At 34.9% G+C, this 20846-nt stretch overlaps 5 pseudogenes; 1 reads left to right on the top strand and 4 right to left on the bottom strand.

Moving 5' to 3' along the window:
• Nucleotides 1–83: 83 nt before the first annotated feature.
• On the bottom strand, nt 84–2508 carry LOC120137313 (annotated as a pseudogene).
• Nucleotides 2509–2952: 444 nt separating this feature from the next.
• On the bottom strand, nt 2953–3605 carry LOC120137282 (annotated as a pseudogene).
• Nucleotides 3606–5084: 1479 nt separating this feature from the next.
• Nucleotides 5085–7168, bottom strand: LOC120137339 (annotated as a pseudogene).
• A 1891-nt stretch (nt 7169–9059) lies between these two features.
• Nucleotides 9060–11424, bottom strand: LOC120137281 (annotated as a pseudogene).
• A 953-nt stretch (nt 11425–12377) lies between these two features.
• LOC120137280 lies at nt 12378–14174 on the top strand (annotated as a pseudogene).
• Nucleotides 14175–20846: the final 6672 nt, after the last annotated feature.

Genomic DNA, 20846 nt, shown 5'->3' with positions numbered 1-20846 from the left:
CAGAACTTAACATGCATCTGTGCTAAATCTATTAATTGAGCAAGATATTTCAAAGCATAGAGAAAATATTTCCATCCATTTAACTACTGACAGATCGTCGTGCTCCTAAGATGAGGGGAAGAAATTAACTGATCCATCTGCTTTTGAACTAATAACTACAGGTAGAAATCATAAAAAGCAACCTATTTGTGTAGGTATCGGCTTCCTAACACTGGTGCCGAGCTTGTTACTTATTTGTCATTGCTCATTTAGGAGGGCAAAAGGTGATAACATAACGTGAAGCTCTGCATTTATTTAGGCTGCTAGTGTCATCAAAAGCATAGCTATAAGCCTTTGGACAGATAGCCTTGAAGAGGTGCGCGAAGAGCGTCGGCTTGCAGGTCTTCGGATTTGCATACTCCCCGGTGCAGCAATATTTAGCTGATTGCATGACCAAGCAAGCACTCTTGCATCCTATTACCCTGGCACCTTTCTTCACTTCCAATGCTGATGGGCAGCAGACGTTCAAATCAACTTCGCACGATGCAACACCGCATCCGATTCCTCCCCCGACTGGTTTCATCGAAACCGGCAAATTAAAGCCATCAACCAAACTAACATCGTAGAAATGCAACGGAGAAGAAGATGAGCCGAGAGTCATTTCTATCACGGTCGCAGGTGGTGCACCGCCTGTTCCTTGGCACTGAAGCCCTCCGGAGCAGTCACCGGTATCACAAGAACCCCTGCCATTACTGTCGAAATGACAACCTTGCCTGCCCCATATCCTCCCTGACCACTTCTGTGGAACGTCTAGAACTACTTCTTCACCGCTACCGAGATGGAAGCCGCCATTTTTAGGACTTGACTGACCTGCACCGCCAAGTATCCCAGGCCAAATGCTCTCCCTGCAGTTGTTAACTACTATGACTTGCTCCCCATCTGCAATGGACAAAAAAAAACATAAAATGTAACGTTATCATGCAAGAACAAGCCAATGACAATTCACCATGTACCTGCAATGTAGGAAAATGCTAACAGATAGTAAGAGCAAAAAGAGGATTGAAGAAGCTGCCATTGTGAAGTTTTCGAATTCGACAACGATAGCAATGGACAACGCCCGCCTTTTAACTTAAATGGCTAAGGAAAAAGGAAATCTGCAGCTGCATCCCCAAGTGTCCTTTTGCTTTCTTTTTCAGCTCTTTTTCCACTTTGATGATAAATTGGAATATATCCATTGCTTCAAATCAGGGTTTTCTTTTACCTTCCAAAAATACATTTGGATCTTCTTCTTTAGAATCAGAGCTTTAGCAGTGGTAGCCTCAACATGCATAAAGTTGTCTACTAGGAATATCATACCATGTGAGCTGAAACTAAAACAACAGTGTTGAGAGTATTCCAATTCCCAGACACAGCTAAAAAAAGAAGGCTTGCAAATTGCAATTAAAAATATCCAGAAAAAGTATTATCAGTTTATAAGAACAATTAAAGAGAAAAGTGCAAGGGAATTCAGGAGATTTGATATGATTATGTTTGTTGCTTTCTTAATCGTGTGGTTTAAGGGTTTTCTCTGCAATTAAAGCTTGATTGAGATAAGCAGGAAAGGTATCACTTCTATGAAATGATTAGAGTTATAAATGAGAAGAGTCGAATTCGAGTATTATTGAGCTCGAACGGATTTGAAAAGTTCAAAATTGAGTTCGACTTGATTCAAAACCTCAGATACTTACAATTGTCGAGTTCAGCTCGAATTCAAAATCATAAATTAAAGTTGACTCAAACTCCAAAAAAATGAATACAAAACATTATCAAATTTAGCTCCTCAAGCTCAATTTCAATTTAAACTCGAACTCGAACATGAATTTGCTTCAACTTGTTAAAAGTTAAGTCGAATTCAAATTCGAACAAGTATATTCAAATCGAATGTTAATCAATTTTTTATAAAATTAACTTCGAATCTATTTCAGAGTTTAAGTGGGGCATTGATTTGATAATTCGTGGCTGGCAGGGACTTTACAGAAGGGCAATCGAGTTTCTGAAAGCACCTCCATTGGAGTCTAAAGGTTTGGAAAATTAGAATATTTTTGTTTCCCGGTGTTAAGCAATTGAATAAATGTTTCCCCATTTCATTTCCTTGGTGCTGAGACAAAACTGGACAGAGGAGATATTTTAGCTCTTGCAAGAGGTATGGCCTATTGTTGCACATCTTCTTAGTGTTCCACATGGGGAATTAGTAATCTGGGCACTATATACCCTAAAAATTGGCGTGACACGGCTAGCATTTAACACAAAACCAGCCGCAGCATATCATATAGATTGAGCATTGTGCAATGCCAACAAGAATTTTATGCTTAAATTCAATTCCATAGTGCACTGCAGTAACCGGGTAGGCTGGTTGTGCTTTGTTCAGGTGGGTATGCAGAAGTACTTTGTATTCAACAGAACAGGAAGACTGAGGGTGAGAAAAATGAAGACATGGGCAGAAGCTGTATGAAGTAACCGTGGAATGTCACTAGCTGATGCATTAGACATCTCAGAGCCTTCAAGCAAGGTGCATTAGACATCTCAGAGCCTTCAAGTAGGGTGCCAGTTATAGATGCTCGAATTAGCCGAGTGCTGTAGATCATCTTCAATTCGTTCGAACGTGACAATCATCTCTGCTTTTGTGTCTATGCATCAACGAATAAATATGCTAAACTTCGGGGCCTCTGTAACAATTATATCACCTCCATCACATCCAGAGCTTACTTAGATTAGTTATATTGGAATATCCTTAGCAATAAATTAAATTCAGCAGATAGTCAGATGATGATGGTGGTGTGCAATAGAAGAGAAGCACCTGTAGACCCTATCTTGTAGGGTATATACTACGCAAACTTGTTAAAAGTGTCATGATTTCAAAATTTAGATTGTACAGTAAAAACTGAGAATTTGCAGCTTGATCACAGATGATGAAATATTTCATATGTAAAGTGTTACAAAGCTTAGATATTTGGGCTCTTAATACAACATGAATGTCTTTACTTGCTACCAATCAAGTGTTCTTATCTCCATGGATTGACTCTTTACAGAGGAATATCAAGACCTCATCTACCCCAATCGTTTGAAGTATTCCCTTGTTTAGTACCTGCAAAAACCAAACACCAACACCATAATGCCAATGGCCGATACAAAAAAAAAAAAAAAGAAGAAGAAGAAGAAGAAGGTAGAAAGCTTACCAGTTCAACAATGAAAACACCAATTATGCCAATCATACAGGCCCTGGAATTCCATATTTCAGCTACCCTCGTAAACCCCAGGAATGGTGCTTGGAATTTTGGCTCCACTTTTGGCACTTCAACCTTAATCATTATTTTGTTAACAGGAAACAAAGTTCTTACGAGAAAAAAAAACAGAAATATATGGAATATTAGATGAATCGGAACCCAGAAAAAAAGTGTATAGTACCCCAGCAAGAAGCTTGGCAGCTTGGACCGTGAAAGGTAGTGGGTTCCTGAAGCTTGTGGTGTTGTGGTGCTGCTGGTTTTGGCGTTGAATTGTTAAGGGTTTAGTGGGAACAAGAAACGTCGAGGAAGTGAGTGAAGTAGCAGCCATTGTTCTGAATCTGCAGCCAAATCCAAAAGCTATCGTGTGGTTCATCTGTGATTTTATCTGCATCAACCTTCAAAGCTGGTGAGTCCCCCCAGAAGTAGAGCTTGTGGTTGTTGGGCACAACTCATTGCGGTTCCAACAAATTATTCGTGAAATGCTACAGAAGTACCCTTTAAAGGTGGAAATTTTAAATGTGAAATGATTAAGATTTTATCTTCAAATAAATATTATATTAGACTTTATATCAAATTAATAATATATATATATACACACAAATATGCATTTAAAAAAATTATACGTAATTATGTTAATAAAGTTAACATCATAGAATAAGTTTTTTTTTTCCAGAATTTAGAATTTATACTTATTGAATAATATAATTATGTTTGATGTTTGAATTTTACTAACATACTACACAATTTTATAATACAAATTTAATGTTTATAAAATCTAATACTAAAAATTAAGTATTTAGTCTTTTTAACATATAATGTTTCATTCTTTTATAAATGACAGAAAATAATTAAACACAGTAGAAGAAAATAATTAAAATCTAAGGTTTGGTTAAAAATTATTATAATTTTATTTCCCTTCTTTTAGGAAATAAAAAACGCGTTTGATTAAATTCTTAAAATTACTTGTAAGAAATAATAATATATGAAAATTTTAAAAATAATAAACAAATATTTTACCTTTTTCAGAAAAAAAGTATATTTTTAAAATAAAAAAATTAAAAACCGAAGTTTCTATTAATATCGAATCGAGCTTTAAAACACCATATATTATCCTCAAATCTATACATGATGTAATCAATAATTACTGACTTTAATATTATGTTTAAATATATATTGATATTTGGATTGGACATTTTCTCCGTAAGATAATTTTGACATCCAAATTGATATTCAAACTCCAATTACATCTACTGTTTTATTATTTTTAAGTTTATTTCTTTTATAGAATACATGTTAATATTATCATTAACATGTGATTTAATCTTATATTATCACATTATTAACATTAATAAAATGTACATTTCCTACCAACAACCAGTTGGTATAATAGGATGAGACATTAATTTCTTTAAGAAAGATCAGGAGTTCAAATCTTGGCGTTTGCGTAGAAAGTAATCTGGGTTGGGAGGGTAGCTCATAATAAGCTTATATAAAACCCGATCTAAATTAGTTGGTAAATAGATCGAATATGAGTAATTAATTAAAAAAAATGTACATTTCCTCATCGTTAACATGTACACGTTGATCATGGAGTAAAGTTGGAAGACATTTATAGCACCAAATTGATTCTTGTGTGACTTAAATAAGGAAGTAGGATCATGAACATACTTTTGCAGTCACAACAATCAATCACACTATTGTGGCAAAGATTAAATGCAGGGGCTGAACACGATAATTAAGCTCAACATTATTCCTACCATCCTTATTCAAAGTACCAAACCATGGCTTTTCGTCTTGGACTGTAAACAAAAAAAGGAAAACCATTGATTTTCCATAATCTCCATTATTCCTCTCTCTTCCTTTTATTCCCACCATCATCATTAACATTTGAACCCGGCAATGGCAACCCGAATACCGAAAGATCGACCCGGCAATCATTGATATCAACGATCCTCTCCATCAGCAGCACAGTCACAGGACTCGAAGGGTACTGCTCTGCAGCATTAAAGTTGCAGAATGGATGAACCAGCCATGTTTTCATTATCCTACGACATTCCATAATTTCATCCTGTCAAAACCGATTCAAGATTTTATGTTTGATGACCAACTTATAAAATTTTGGATGAAATACATAAATGGTGCCCTGTTTAAAGGAAATTTTTTGTTGAGTCCCTCAACTATTAGAAATTATGAAAAGGTCTCTTGACTATAGGATATTACTTTATTAAGTCATTTGACTATTAAAAGTTACCAAATGGTCCTCTGACTATTCATATATTCCAAATTCGTCATTTTCTGTTAAAAATTGACGACAGTTTGAGTTGGACGCTAATTTGCTGACCGTGATATTACAAAATATAACGACTATCATATCTCACACAATAGGTTAACATCCTACTCGGACTTCCATCAATTTTTTAACAAAAAATGACGAGTTTGGAATATATAAATAGTCGGGTGAGCATTTTGTAAATTTTAATAGTTGATGACTCAATTAAGCAACATCCTATATAGTTGGAAGATTTTTTGTAACTTTTAATAGTCAGTAGACCCAACAAAGCAACACCCTATAGTTGGAGATTATTTGTGTACTTTACTCTAAAACTTTAATGAAAAAATATTATCAACAAAAATACATTGAAAAAATCTAAAACATACGTAAATTTGAAATTTCCGGGAGTGGAACCGGATCGTTGCATCCTGCCCCACTCCGAATATTTTAGTTATATAATCAATGGAACAGTATGTATTTCAAGATAAGGAAACCTTTACCTCGTGATCTTGGTTTATGAGCTTCATAATTTTGGTGAGATGAACATTATATGACGATGGGATTAACTCTTCCAGATTACACCATAGAGCAGATACTGCAATGAAGCTCGGTGGATATGGCAACAACTTGAAATCTGCAGGCAAGTTAACATTATAAGATCATATTCGTTTTCAAGGAAAAGAAGAAAGAAAGAAGAGTGAATGTTTATACTTTATATGCACATACCTAATATGGCTTTGAGAAGTGTTTTATTAACTTGGTTGATTAACTCCTTGTGAAGGTAATAACTGAGATCACAGATAATATTTGATGTAATCAATTCTATATAAGAGTATGTTGTTGGGGAAGAAAGACGCCATTTAAAGCCTGCAACACCATCAGCTCCATTTGTTGGATTGTGCTCGATTGAAAACAATGCTCCAAGTCCTCCATCTTCAGTTAATAAAACACACTGATCAATATATGATGGAAATGGAATAGTTATCGTCGCCAAGGGCGGACGTAGGAGTTTAAGTTTTCACCTGAAGTTCATCCATGGAAGCGAGGGAAATCTCATTGATCTTGGAGGCAATGGATAAACATGCAGTGGATAGTAACTCGACCATCCAGTTCTTCCATCCCTAGAAAAAGTAGAAGATTATTTGATGCCTTAGAGAAGAAGAAATGAAACCCAGAATTTGAATGTTCCTTACATGGCACTGACTCGTTGATATGAAACGATCTAGGTAATTCACCGCACTGAAAACGGTTCCAATGGAGAAATTTAACCGAGAACAAGTCTGTAAATAAAAATACAATCAGAGAGAATTGATTGATATTTTTACAATAAAATTACAAAACCCTATGCAAACTATGTACCTTGATAAGCCATTGAACCGCTCTAAACCTTGCGAGAACCAGGTTATTAGACTGGAGATAATGAAGATAAGCAGGTTCAGGCATGTAACTGAGCTCTTTCTCCAGGCAAATCACGATAGCCCGTTCGGCGTCTTCCTTGGTCGTGTAAAATGAATCTGCATAGCCACTGTCCTTCAACGTAGAATGCTCGGTTTCAGGACTCGAAAGCCAAACCTCATCACAAAGCAAATTCTCCATTGCGATTCTGTGTTCAAATCTCGAGAAAGAAATCATATGCAAAAGGTACGCAAAAAGTTTTATAGTCTGACATGATAGTCACCTTTGTACTGTACATCCCATTTTGGCACCACAAAACAAAGGGATGAAACGATGGAGGCTAGGTGGGCCTAGGCGATTAAAGGGAGGTTATAAGCAATGGAGAAATGGGACAGACATAAAAGGGAGGAGACGAACCTCATGAAGGGAGGTAAATGCTGGCGGTGGCGATATGTATATTTTTTTGACTCTGCAGTAGCCAATTGCGTGAACGCACGAGGATGGTTGAGGTCTTTTCATTAATGTTCATCCACCTTAACATTGGTAAAGAAACACGGCCGTTTCTTTATTATTTTAATCAAAGTCGTTTAAAGTCAGTGGCTCAGGGCATCAGTTTTGATAGGGATGAGCAATTGATCTGAGTACAAAATATTTAACAAATTAATAAGGGTAAAATCTAAGACAAGTATAATAAGATATTTGTTTAAAGATAACTCTTAATCTTCTTACATTGAATGCTTACATCCGTGATGTTTGAACCGAGATCCTCGAAGATGAATATGATAAAAAAAGGAAATTAAAATAAAAGATGAATGAAAAAAAATGAAGGAATCATTCAAAGTTGATAGACGAAATTAAAAAAAATATTATTAAAAAGAGAAATTAAAGATGCATAGAAAAAATATTATTAAAAAGAGAAATTAAAGATGCATAGGTGTTCTGCAATGATTTAGAAGAATGTAATTTAAAAAAATTAAGATTGAAAAAAAATAAAGGTATCATACAAACTCGATTCAAACTCAAGAACCGATTAAATAAATCAAATTAACACAAATAACTTAAAATAAAAATAAAAAAGTAATTTTCTAGTCAAGTTTTAGCATCCTTAAGTTCGGTTAGCCAGTTGTTCGTGGGGCCAAGTTCCAGCTTTTAACTGAATGGATCATAAGGCCGCAGTAACTGCATGCACCACCGTGAAGCCAACTAATAGAAGAGGTATAATATACGACAATCTTAATATATGACTAAAGAAAGGTGTTACAGGAAATATTAATATTTTTAATATTTTGGTAAAGAATTACCTAAAACATTATTTTTTCTATCGAAAATGTTAATATTAGGCGCTACCTAAAATGTTTAACATTTCCGGTAAAACGTTACCTAAAATATTATTTCTTCTACCGAAAATATTAATATTGGGCGTTACCTAAAGTGTTATTTTTTATACAGAAAATTAGGTAGCGAAATTAATATTTTCAGTAAAAAATATAATGTTTTAAGTAACATTTTACTAGAAATATTTAAAAAATATTAACATTTCCGGTAATACATTTCCGTATATTAAGATTTTCATAAAGCAGAAATACCCCCAACTAATCATAGCACGTAGCTGAATATTTCGGCCTCATATCACCAAAAAATATCTTGCTCATGCTTTGCCTACTGAATGTTTCTACACCACGCGAATCAAACCACCTCAATTTAAAAGTTTATTATTATTCTTTGAGATCTTGAGTTTAAACATTTATGTAGAAATATATAAATGTTCATTATTAAATTATTGAATCTTTCAAATAAATACTATCTTATATTTATCTCATACTAATAAAAAAAATATATACCCTTAACATCATATGTTTGATTATAGACCCTATTTATTACCATCAAATTGCAAGCATCAATCAATATTTTAGAACTCATGGAAGAGACCACAAACAAACCAAGGTTCTTAACCTTGAGATCGTGAGATCGAGTCTCACGGAGGGCATTTCATAATTCGAAGGTCTTCTACGTAAGTTGCTCTCAACCTGGTGTTGGGGACAGCCTACTATCTTACCTCCCCCTTACCCCATTACATATGGGAACAAAATGACAGCCATTTTATGGAAGAGACCACAAACATATTAGCAGCGATTCGATTTGATCTAGTCGATGAACATTTCGAATATAATGGTCGGATAATTTCGTTCTTAAGAAAAGATTTCGAAGAAAGATCAATGTCTTGCATTCCAGGTGATTACCACATCAAAGTCTCAACATCACAAAACAGGTATATGAAAATATGTCATGAAGTTCCACATCTATTTGAGAGATCAGTTGTTCCTTGTTATATATTGGAATCACCATCCTGCATTCTTATTCACTGCAATTCGTATGACGAAAAACTGAATCCTGATCTTCCTTCATTTGTGGATTTCAGCTCAAGCTTCTGAAAGGGGCTGCATGTTCTTCAGAACAATTTGGTCAGACAATTGAACACAAAAGTGAAAGGGGGAAATGCCAAGAGTTGAATATTTGTCATAGACTCGGTTATAGGTTGCCGAATTATTTGGAGAACTAGAAACGAGTCGTCCATAATTGAATAATAAACAAAATTGTGGAATACCATGAGGAAATACAGTTACCTGCTATTAGGATCATAATAGAAGCCACTGATAGAACCGTCGCTACAAGAGAAGCAGACGTAGTAAAACCCGACTATGGTCAGCCCGCAGTCTGTTCCGACATTTACAAAGTATTGCTCTTTCCATCTCTGAACCAGGAAAATAAGAGAAACAAAGAGGTTACTAATCACCAGCCAATTTACAAGGAAAATTTCACATTAATGAAAACAAATGAGATTAGATTACCATAAATATGTACGGATAATTACACAGGTCCAAAGATTTCCCACCGTCGACCTCTACTTGACTCTGAAAAGAATCAAACCAGCTAAGTGAGCACAGTTCGGGCGCATATGGTTTATAAAGGCTCTAACTAATTATTACCAGGAGTGGCGAAAAAGATGGAAATTTTGTCCAATGCCTTTTATCATCCTCTGGCCTGTTAATAGATTTATAAACTTGAGGGGGAAATGAATCATGTCAACTTTCCATACTTCAATGCAAAGAATCGCTTGGTAAATTTGATGCACATAAGAAAGAAACATACGACGCTTCCCACTTGCCGGTATAGAAAGTATAATTCTTTGTATCAACAATCTCCCCTTCCCAAAAGGTTACCACCTGAGAAACATCAAAAAAGTAAAACACAAATGGTGCAAGAGGTAAGATCAAAAGTTCCGCAGTCGGACTAGATTTCCCATATTGGCTTGGTGTCAACAAGGACACACTTAGGAAACAATTGCAGAAGTGATTACAACCGCTTACAATCTGAAAAGAATATGCATAATATCTCTTCATTACCACGTGTCATATTCATCACGCTTTGTATTAAAGAAGTAAAACCATACGCGATAACGCCTCTTGCGTATACCATGATGATGACAGATTAATGCAAGAAGGTTGAGAAAGGGAAAACTTAGGCGGCTAAAATCTACGAAGTATTAGAAATGAAGATATATGACGGAAATAGTCACACTAGAAGGCAATGTCCATCTTAAAGTAAAACTTGATAAGCTTTCCGGGGTAAAAATTCATCAAGCATTGTAAATCAAATGACCAGTACACTATGAAACTTAAGAGGATGACTCCCAGAAAACATTTCAAAACCTATCCGGTCGGTTAAAGCATTCAACTTACTGGTGTATCGGCCATAGGAACATTTAGAGCTTCCATTGTCCCGCAAAGATACCCGTGTTTGAGATCACATCCTTGTATTCGGACATTAACTCTCCATGCTTCCTCTTTTGTAAACTAGAGACATTTTGTGTACCAGAAAATGTCTGCAAATAAAACGATGTTGTCCTACAATCCACTACAGGATTAATTCATAGGTAGGAACAAGACTCTGGGTAAACTATTTTCTATTGATAATTATTTTCGCCTCCAGAAATCTTATAAGTTTGCCTTCCTAAAATTTTATAAATTCCTTCCCCCATAAAATGATATGCTTAAACTAACCCAAACCAACTAACATTAAAAAAAATTATTCAGAAACTAAAATCGAAACTCCCATGATAACGAATTATCAATGGATTCAAAAGGGTTTTAAGGAATAAGATAAAAAATTCAAAGTCCCAAGGGAAAATTCATCGACCTGTCCAACGCTCAAAAGCGTACAAGCTGGGGGCGAAGTATCTCCGGAATTGGTACCTTCAAAATCGAACAAAACTATCGAATATGAATGGAGAAAAAGATAGAAACTTTAAAAACCCAGATCAAATTCAAAATTCTTAATAAGGGAACTTAAAATGAAAAAGGAAAAACCTGAAACTTGAGAAGGTGTGGAGCTCTCCGCGACTCTCACTGGCATTGTTTCGGATTTTCGTGGAGTTATTAATATTCGGAAATCAAATCGAACATCGGCAGGCAAGATGCTGAAGTTTATGAAAGATCCGAGTAGAACACGGGTTTATTCGTCTATCTCATACCTCGGGTAAATCGAACCGCTCTATATATTTTTTGGCAAAAGACACAAATGGTCATTATTGTAAATTTTTGTATTCACTACAGAAGTTTTGAAACTAACACATTGATCGTTATAATTATTGATTTATAACAAATTAGTCACCCGATATTAATATTCATTAATGTGGGTGACAAAATGTTTATCGGGCTCGTTAATCGCTTATAGGTAACACTGACCGTTATACTGGAGAGCTCGTTGTCCTCCATGTTGATCAACCACCTCTTCAACTTCAATTTCATCCTTCATCAAAACTCAGCTAAACAATCAACAATGAAAGATACCCAACAACGCCCTTTTAACGTTTAGTATAGTAAGACAAGACATTAGATCTTTTAAACAAAAAAAATCAAGGGTTTAAATCTTAACGTTATAAATAAAACAAATTGGGTTGAGAAGATCGTTTTTAATCTTCATAATATATTTTTACAATACTCGATTCAAATTAGTTATTCAATATATTAAATTACCGATTCTTAAACGGTGTAACATAATTTTTAAGTGATGTATAAAATATTTAGATTTGATTATTACAGTGACAGTAGGTATGGTCAAATTCAGGGTGCTGCTCCTTCACATTGTAAGGTCAAACATAAGAAATCCAAATAAAAATATTCAGATTTGAAGGAATAAATGGATGATCAATTATTTTAAGATATGCTTAATAAGCAACAAAACCATGACCAACCCTTGGCCAGCTATTTATATATATGAAAAATGTAACATGGGAAAGATCAGTTAACTCCGTCCCACCAATAGTTGCTATCTGACAAAGAAATATTTCGTATTATAATCCTGTGAAAGCCCTTCAGGGTGCAGCCATGTTGGACCAGATTTTCTGTTGCCCGAAGAACATAAAAGTTATCGACAGCAACCAGGACATTCCAATCACGGTTCCAATCATGTGTTTTAAACAGTACTTGGTGTTGTGTTTTATAATCAAAATGGCAGCTTCAAGCAATGAAGGTTTCATCTTCAATGGTTTCAGTTTAGGATTGAATACAAGCTTAGAATTGAGCTGCGTTGCAGAAGTGAATGCTGATGGTCTTTGCAGTCTTACAAATGGAGAGTCTTTTGTGATTGGCCACGCTTTCTATCCTCATCCGATTAGGTTCAAGAACTCGACAGATGCCAAGGCTTCCTCATTCTCTACAACTTTCGTGTTTGTTATGGTCCCTGAGAACTCTCGAGGCCACGGTATGGCCTTCGTGCTTGCTCCTCACAAGGATTTTATATCAGGCCCAGAGGTTTCATCTGCCCAACATCTGGGCCTATTCAACATCACAAATGATGGAAATCCATACAATCATATTGTTGCTATCGAGCTCGATACATTCAAAAACCTTAAGTTAGGAGATCCTAACGATAACCACGTCGGGATCGATATCAACGGCTTAAGGTCGTCGAGTTCTGCTTCTGCACGTTATGTCATTGGAAGCAATCAATTGTCTGTCATCGATCTTGCTAGCGAAGGAAGGGGACAACTCTGGGCGGAATATGATAGTACAAAGCATCAACTTAATGTCACGCTATCCCCATTTAACATTAGTAAGCCAAAACCGCTATTGTCTTTGGATATTTTTTTATCACCAATAATTTCGTATCAAATGTATGTAGGCTTCTCCTGGTCAACAAACAGCATCTAGTTATGTTTTAGGTTGGAGCTTTCAGATAGATGGGATGGCCAAAGATCTTGATCTAACCAAACTTCCATATATACCAACCCCGAGCATGGACGAGTCGAGGGAAAAAGAAATAGCACTAGCTGTGCCTGTGGGGTTGTCTCTAGGTGGGATAATTTTGGTGGCCTTGACATACTCTACAATTTTCGTCTTGGCAAGCGAAAAAAGTTACCATAGCTGATGAAATATGAAAAGCTTTGGAGGTTCGATTCGGACTTCATAGGTTTGCTTACAAGGATCTTGCTTTAGCAACTAAAGGCTTCAACGAAAAGGAGCTCCTTGGACAAGGTGGTTTTGGCCAGGTTTTCAAAGGTGAATTACCGGTGTCGAAAGACCAAATTGCAGTGAAGAGAATCTCCCACAAATCTAATCAAGGCATGACTGAATTTCTTAGAGAGATTTATACCACTGGAACTCTAAGACATCCCAATTTAGTACCACTTCTTGGTCTACTTTCGAGGTAAGGATGAGCTACTTTTGGTGTATGGTTTTATGCCGAATGGAAGTCTTGATAAGTTCCTCCACAAGTCCGAGGTTACCCTGAATTGGAATAAAAGGTTTAGCATAATCAAAGATATGGCCTCTGTAGTTGCCTACCTGGATGAAGGACCGGCGGGAGCCATCATTCACAGAGATATAAAGGCAAGCAATGTAATATTAGATAGTGAGTTTAATGGAAGATTAAGCGACTTTGGGTTTGCTAGATGTAGCAAACTTGCATGGGATCCTCAATATTCTCCTGTAGCTGGCACCTCTGGCTACATGGCACAGGAGCTTGCTAGAACCCGCAAGGCGAATACAAGCACCGATGTTTATGCATTTGGGGCATTTTGACTCGAGGTTGCATGTGGTAGAAGGCAAGTTAATCAAAGTGCATCAGCTGAGGAAGTGAGTTTGTTGGATTGGATGTTTAAATGCTGGGAGGAAGGGGAAATCTTGAAGACAGCAGACTCCAAACTTGAGAATGACTTTAGCATTGAGGAAATGAATCTAGTGTTGAAACTTGGACTACTCTGAACCATGGACAAAAAAGTCGACTGCAGCAGTAATTAAAATCACTGAACCGTTCCTGTCGAGAGGTCGTTGATTGTGTTTCTGTAATTGATATATGCACTAGTAACCTATTAGCATACTCTGCATATCCTGAAAATTTATTGAACTTCAATCTTTGTGGCAAAATCATAGGCAAGAATATAATGAACTCAATCAGAAACTAGTTAACTGAGTCACGCATTGCAGTAACTAATATAAGATACTTCATCCTTGAGTTTGAAAATGGAAGAATTAGTCATCTTCAATGTGCATTAAGCTGCAGTTTTTTTAGTGCATTCGAGAGTCACCAGGGTAACAAAATTCCATGCTCCGATGAGTTCTTTCAGTACTCCCCCGTAGCTCCGCTTCTAAAGCCATACATGTACCTATTGATTTATAGAAACCTAGCTGCCATTGACCTTCTTCATTGCATAATATCCCTCCGCAAGAAGAAATATAACATGATATGTTTTTTATGATTTAATTCAAATAATAGTATTTATAAGGTGTATATAAATTTATCAAAAAAATATAAATATTATAATAAAATAACAATAGAGACTTTTAAAAAAAAAAAAAGATTAAGTTACTAGGAGGGATGTTTTTCCAACAAGTTGCAAAATTAAATTGATTGAAGACTTCATTGTGGTGGGGTTAGTATCGAGGAGTTGCTTGGATGGTACGTTTATATTGATTGTTTGAACAAACTACCCAGAGAAAATAAGGATCCCTTTCCACGTTGAGTTTAGTTGTACCAAAAGGGGAAGAAAACATATCACTCATTTACCAATCAAATCAGAATTGATTACAAGAGAAAATATCAATAAAAAAAACTTTAGGATCATTTTGTTTTCCTAATAAATTTAATTTATCATTTTTGTTTTGTGATATTTTCGTATTAATTTAGTTCATATATACTCTACACTCTAACTTTAAACTTTAAATAATAAACTCTAAATTTTAAATTCTAATTTAAAACTCAAAATAATAGTAATATTTTAAACATTTATGTAATTGAATAACATCGAAGCTTAAATTAATACGAAAAAATCATAAGAAAAAAATAATAAATTGAGCTTCTTACATAGAAAAAAATTGACCCTTAAACCTAAAAAAAAAAAGCCCGAAGAAAAGTCTCATGAATTTTCTGCACATTGAATGGTGAGAAAGAAATGTAACTGATGCTTCATTCTCACATAATGAAAATGACTTTCCCGGAATTCAGTTGGTTGCATGCACAAGATTTTTTTTTTGAAGTCGAGAATCAGGAATGTCAGAGGTGTGGACGATTAATGTCAAATAGCTTAGAGTTATTTTTAAATATATACTACTTTGTACTTATCGCAGATTAATTAAAAAAAGTTCGTTGCATGCTATAATATTAGGGTAAACTACTCCAATGGTCATTAATGTACTTGAGTAAGTTTTCATTTTCTCCACTAAAATTTTAAAAGTAATAAATACCACTAAAATATTGCTAAAATACCAAATAGACCTTGAACAATGATTTTAAATCTATTTTACCCCAATTTTTTTTCTAATTTCCCTTTTTTCCAAACACCCCATTATATTCACTATATTCGAACCAAGATCCTTATAAAAAGAAAATCACACTTAAACAATTAGGAACACTTTCCTTAGTATTTGTTTCAATCACACTTAAACAAAACCTAAAAGTCTAAAACTATCTTCAGTTGCAATACTAGTCTTCGAAACACAATGTTTTTTTTTCATATCTTGTAGCGTTACGTTAGAGTAAAGTATTTACTTGTGTTCTCTATTCTCTCTTTAGTATTTGATTTTTGGGTTCGTGGGTTATTAATTGCCCACAATATATAATGAAAAAAATACCTTTTTTTGCAACAAAAGAGAAGACAACTTATTGCCTAAATATAAATGTTTTGTTTAAGTGTGGTTGAAACAAATACCAAGAAAATCGCCCCTAATTGTTTAAGTGTATTTTTTGTTTTCTAATAAATGTGGTCCGAATATAATGGAGATGGTGGGGTTTTGGAAAAAATGAAAATTAGAAAACTTTGGGGTGAATTACATATAAATTCATTGTTCAATGACCTATTTGATGTTTTAGCAATAGTTAGAGGTAAAATGAAATATTAACTATTTTGTTAACATTGTCACATCATCAATTTAACGAGATGACGACATAGTGACTACTTTGTTACAAATCGGTAATGTTGGTGACCATTTTGTTACAAATCGATAATATTTATGACCGATTTGTTATTTTTGAAACGTTAGTGAGAAAAATGAATACTTACTCAAGTACTAGTGACCATTGGTATAGTTTATCCATACTATTATTATGGGTAAACTATTTTTTATCGTTAGCTGTTTAGTGTTAGTACCAAAGTGTTACGGTTTTGGGCTTTTTATTTTTGAAATTGACATAAACTTTTAACATTTTTCTTCTATTTTTTTCACTATCCATTAACATTTGTGACATAACTAACATCAAAATATTTTTAGCTTTTCTTTTTCTTTTTCTTTGGATCTGATATGCTTGTAATAAAGATATATTGCAATTTTTTATTATTTTTTACGTTTCCATTGCTCGAATTTGGAAGAAAAACTTACTATCAGTGAATTAAAGGAAATTTGAAATGATTGAATTAACTTTCTTCATAAATTTTGCATTTGGGAGGTTATTGTAGCACTCTAAACTTGATTGGGACTAAAGTATCACATTTGGGCTGCTTAAGTAACCTCTTATTTTTAAAATATATTCTTTTTTTTTTATTTCAAACATACTAAATGATATCATAATAGACGTAAATAACATTTATAAAAACAATGTCTAAAAATTGGAGCTCCGTGAGACATTTAAAACCAAATAATACAAACTCAAAGTTTGATAAACCAAATACATGAGTAAGGTTCTATGAATACATATGCCCACTAAAGCTAAAGTACGGTACTATGAGGGAGGTACTGAAAGTCCTACTGTGACAGTGCTCCACAAAAGGCTCAAGCTAATAACATGCGAACGGAAAACATCTTAACGCTGAGCTCACAAAGCCCAGTAGTATAATCGCTAATCTAGAGCAGCATTATGAGTCTTATAAAAATGAGCATGCTAAAGACATGGTACTAAACAATAGGTACATGCATGATCTTAACCAAGTGCTACATACTTTAAGGTTTTATTATTCTATCACTGAATTAGGAGTCTCACGATTCCCTTAATCCTATGCTAAGAGCCCCGCCATGAGTATATCTCTGTTGTACATTATAGAATGCAAAACTGTTAGTATCTAGTCTCACTTAGCCATCAGACACCCAGTGTCACATAACATCAGTACAATTCCCACTAAGTTGTTGAATGATCCCCTGGTCTCATATAACCATCATGTAGATCATATATGGGAACCTAGTGTCACATAGAATCGGTATAATTCCCACTCAACTAAAGCATTGGCTCGATCTCACACAGCTTTCAAGCCAAGCTTTGAGGATTTATGTTATACTGGACTAATGGAACTGCACATGCATATCTGAAGGCCCTAAGGTCACATAAAACTGGCAATGCTCCACTAGGGAAACTAAGGTAGCATGACTATACTCTAGCATAGTTAGACACACTAAAGTAAGGTCATCATCTCACTAGTTATTATCTCGCTCGATTTCTTACCTAAAACATTATGTAAGGGTTTATTAGTGTGTTAGTTCTGTTAATTTATTAAGCCACTATATTTTAGTCATTCGTTACTTAAGGTTATTTTAGTCATTTTTTATCTCTAGAGAAGTCAATACGTATTTTGTGATTATAAGACGATTATTGTGCTTGTTGTTCACCGCCTGTATTATTAGCTTGCATGATCCTGGCTCGAATTCATTACTGGTTAGCGATATTCTAATCGCTCTTATTGTTATTCTCTCCCATACGAACTAAATTCCACCATTATGGATCATCCTTGGCTCCTACAGGCCTTAAATAGGTTAAATCTAACTATCCACAGTGGATAGTATCGATACTCTACTTGCAATATCGATACCCTAGGGTCAAGTATTGATACTTCTATGAGTATCGGTACCAAAAATGACTTCTATTTGCTAAAACGTGGCCCAATATCGATAATGTTTCCCTGATTATCGATATTTTAGGGTTACTAGCAATATTGTCCCCAGTAGTATCGATACTCCTAGCCAAATTTGCCCAAAATTCATCTCAGTTCGTCCAGCATTGATACTGGATGATACTCAAACCTAGAAATGTCTTTATTTAAGCTTGAGAAACACCCAAAAATCATCTCAAAGGTCTTATTTTGGTTCCTAATCTTGTACTAAATATTTAAAAAGTTACTTAGGGTTTTAAAGTGACATAAAAACACATGTTTCATATCTAAAATATCATTTAATCATGAAAACAAGCATAAACCCTCAAATGCTCAAATACATAAATCTTAGATAATCTTCATGCTTATGAAATCCTTAGCACTCCAAAACATTAGAAATACACTATCTTGATGTTAGGATCCAAAGTGAATCTCCTTGTTTAGGCACAGTCCAATCTTCTAGGACTTGGTTGATTTCTCACTTTTTCTCTAGACAAACAAGAAACTCAAGAATCGCTTAGCAAAAACAATATCATATGAAGGATTGAGGAAGGATTTTCAGTCTAAAGAAGTGAGGAAGGAAGAACTTACCTTCCACTTTGATCTTGGAGCTTGAAGAAGAAGAGAAATGAATAAGATAAAGAGAAAACTCTTTAGCCAACAAAAAACCCACACCCAAAATGTAACAAAACCCCTAATATCAGCCTTATTTTTCTTCAAAAGGATAATTACTCTTTTGGTTCACCATATTTTGCCTTTTATTCAAAAAATCCCTTTTTTATAACCTTTTGGGGTCGATTTTAACCCAGTCAAGTCCAAACTTGGTCCAACAACTTTAATTATGAACTCTAGGAGGTCCATATACCTCTCAAGTGAAGCTGAAACTACTAGCCTAGAATTTGGTGTGTTACAACTCTCCCTACCTTGAAAGTTATTTCATCCTTGAAATTTAATTAGATTGAATAATGACATATCCTTAGGTCATACACTTAGAAACCTCTGAGCACCTAAACTCTTGTCAAGTCTGATCATCAAGGAAGAAGTCCATGCCACATGATATACAACTTAATAATTCACAAAATCGATCTAGGATCCCTTTTCTATATGGTATTACCTATGTCAAACCTTAAGGAACAACCTTTGTGAAACAAAAAATCATCAATTCTTAATCTGGTTATCCTAACACTGAATACTTAGAACATTTCATAAGGAAAATGTTACTCCACGACTCAACTACTATCGTTAAACCCTTCACTGACTAACCTTACTCAATCGAGTTAACGTATTGCATAACCCTATATCCTCTTTTACTTATTGAACATATGTAACTCGTCATGCTACATGTCGAGATCTTACAGGCACTTGCCAACATGATATCGATACTAACCACTGAAGATATGATAACAACTCCTAGCTTTTTACATATTGATATACGTTTTCATTGTGTAACTCTGATCAATATTCAACCATGCTACTTGATTGTTTCTTATTTGCCTTGTATTTTATATACGTGCAACTCATTGGATTGTGTGTCTAAGGTACTTATAACTGAAAATCAGCCACTTACATATCAAAATTAGCAATATATGGTTTTCTTGAAGAGCACACCTCACAAAGCAGAGATCTCACACAACTGTACTCTATCTTAAAGGTTTTGAGACTCTATGTCTTACACTCACTAACCACCATTGAACTATTAGATGACAACTAATGCTAGTCAAACGATGCTGAACGTACTTGATTTTCTTTAATATTAGGCACTAAAATCCATGGTACTACACAACGTTGCATACCGTTACATGTTATATATAGCTCACGCTCATATACCAATGTGAAGGCATCACAGATGAGGCTTGGCTCACCTAGCTAAATCACTTACTATTCAAGCATGAATGCATCCTGGTAAAATCAGAGGAATCACCTCAAGACTCGTAACTTACTATTTAACCTGTAGTACCCTTAATACTTAAAATGGAATTTCGAAACTGTAGTATCGAAATATATACTCTTCTAACTTACTTCTTATGAGTATTTGAAGCATCTGTGCCCAGTTAGTAACTAAAGTGCCTTGGAACTAGCTGAGATATATTCTAAATAGTCTGACTACTAGGATGATCATCTTACAAGTTAGAGTGACTTGGGTTTTCTTAAGACTATCTTACAGATCTCTGGCTCCAAGATTAAACCCAAGATTACTAAATCTCTATGGGATAGGCCACACGAACCCTTAATTAAAAATTCAAAGACGTCCTTATAGTCTTATATCTAACTTGCCAACACGTACGGATATTTTCCTAGGGAACACATAAGAGTGGAAGATTCTGCGGATACACATTTCTTAGAGTTTACCTTCAACTCAACAAGGAACAATCATGTATACTCATATCTCTAGACCCGCAACCTTGAGGTAAAAGAAACATTTTTCTTAACGACTTCCCTTGAGTCAACTATTAAGTCTGACCTATGCCCCCAAAGAATATCAAAGGTAGCCTTGTCTATTCCATTAAGTCCAACCAAATTGAAACATAGATCCTCTCACCAGGATACTTTAAAAAAAGTTTTTTCCATTTAGTTCACTTGACAC

Source organism: Hibiscus syriacus, unplaced genomic scaffold (genome assembly GCF_006381635.1).
Source record: "Hibiscus syriacus cultivar Baekdansim isolate YM2019G1 unplaced genomic scaffold, ASM638163v2 tig00110656_pilon, whole genome shotgun sequence".
NCBI lineage: Eukaryota > Viridiplantae > Streptophyta > Magnoliopsida > Malvales > Malvaceae > Hibiscus > Hibiscus syriacus.
Note: the sequence above shows the minus strand (reverse complement) of the source record. Positions and strands in the feature narration are given on the sequence as shown.